Source organism: Macaca nemestrina, chromosome 14 (genome assembly GCF_043159975.1).
Source record: "Macaca nemestrina isolate mMacNem1 chromosome 14, mMacNem.hap1, whole genome shotgun sequence".
Lineage (NCBI taxonomy): Eukaryota > Metazoa > Chordata > Mammalia > Primates > Cercopithecidae > Macaca > Macaca nemestrina.
The window spans coordinates 43,881,451-43,883,272 of NC_092138.1; the positions used below are offsets into that span (position 1 = coordinate 43,881,451).

Consider the following 1,822-nt stretch of genomic DNA (forward strand, 5'->3'; position numbering starts at 1 on the left):
TTTTTTTAAGGCAGTTGTGGCCATATATTAAAATTTGAACTTTGTGCCTCAGGAATGGGGAACAAGCACAGGGAAAGTAGAGGAAGCCATAATCTAGAAAAATAATGGAATTGCTTGTTATAGGGTACCACCAAAGCTTAACTGTCTCTGTGACAGTGATAGTGCATAATTTATTTGAACTTATTGCAATGTTCAAAATAGTTCATGAATCTCTCATTTCCATCTTCATGAATCTACAAGGAATCTAAAGACTCTTAAGTTGGAAAACAACGGGCCTGGGGAAACTCACTATGGGGAAAAGTGCAGAGGGTAAGGGAGAAATCACTATCACAGAGACAGTTAAGCTTTCGTGGTGCCCTGTACCAAGCAATTCCATCGTTTTTCTAGATTATGGCTTCCTCTACTCTCCAAAACCCGTGATTGTTCCCCATTCCTGAAGCATAAAGTCCAAATGTTAATACATAGCCTCGACTGCACTAAAAAATCCAGTAAGAGCCGCTAGGTGCTGCTGTGGACTGTGGGCCGCTGGGGTAGGTGAAGGATCCCAAGATGGCTGGGCAAAAACTTGCTCTAAAAACCACTGACTGGGTAACTTCTTGGGAGATCATACCCTGAAACCAAAAGGCCATTGCTAATTCCCTGACATCCTGGAATGAGACTCTCACCTCCAGATTGGCTATTTTACCTAAAAATCCACCAGCTATCGACTGGACTTACTACAAGACCATTGTGGCCAAGGCAGGCTTGGTGGATGACTTTGAGAAGAAGTTTAATGCCCTGAAGTTTCCTGTACTAGAGGATAAATATACTGCCCAGGTGTATGCTGAAGAAAATGAAGATGTGAAAATTTGTGCTGAGTGGGTGTCTCTGTCAAAGTCCAGGATTGGAGAGCATGAGAAACAGCTGGAGAAGATAAGGAACTTCATTCCATTTGATCAGATGACCACTGAGGACCTGAACGAAGCTTTTCCAGACACCAAATGAGACAAGAAAAAGTATCCCTATTGCCTCACCAACCAATCGAGAATTTATAAAATTGAGTCCAGGAGGAAGCTCTGGCCCTTATATTACACATTCTGGACATTCAAAATAAAAATAATTATGTAGAAAAAAACCCAGTAAGATGCATTTATATACCTTGGTTGGAGTTTAAAGCTTGCAGGATATCTTCCCCCCCCCCCACTGCCTTCATGTACCTCATGTGTTTACTAGAGAAATCAACACACAACACGTTCTTCTCAGAACTTAAGGACACTTCCACACTCCAATGCTGTGCATCACTTTTTACCACCAACTAAAATGCCCTTCCTTGTTCCCCACATGGCTAAATATTACCTGTTCTTAAAGGCCTAGCTCAAATGTCAACTTCTTCTAGAAGCTTCCTTCAGGCCTGATGCCCTACTTTACCTCTGCATGGCCCAAACTGAATTGCCCTAAGAGAATGTATTGCCCTTTTCACTTTTGTTATATCTCCATTTGACACTGTATTGTTGTTTATTTATTTCGCTTAAGCGTGTCTATGAGCTAAGTACCATAATTTATTCATATATGAATCTCTAGAACCTTTCAAGTTTCTGATATATATTGGACAATGAAGATAGAATGCTTGAATACATTTTATAATATATACAAATTATATATATTTATTGTGTACAATATGATTTTTTTTAAACAGAGTCTTGCTCTGTTGTCCAGGCTGGAGTGTAATGATGTGATCTCAACTCACTGCAACTTCTGCCTCCTGGGTTCAAGCGATTCTCATGCCTCAACCTCCCAAGTAGCTGGAATTACAGGCATGTGCCACCATGCCTGGCTAATTTTT

At 40.6% G+C, this 1,822-nt stretch overlaps 1 pseudogene; it reads left to right on the forward strand.

Moving 5' to 3' along the window:
* Positions 1–549: 549 nt before the first annotated feature.
* On the forward strand, positions 550–1,109 carry LOC105489098 (ATP synthase subunit d, mitochondrial pseudogene; annotated as a pseudogene).
* Positions 1,110–1,822: the final 713 nt, after the last annotated feature.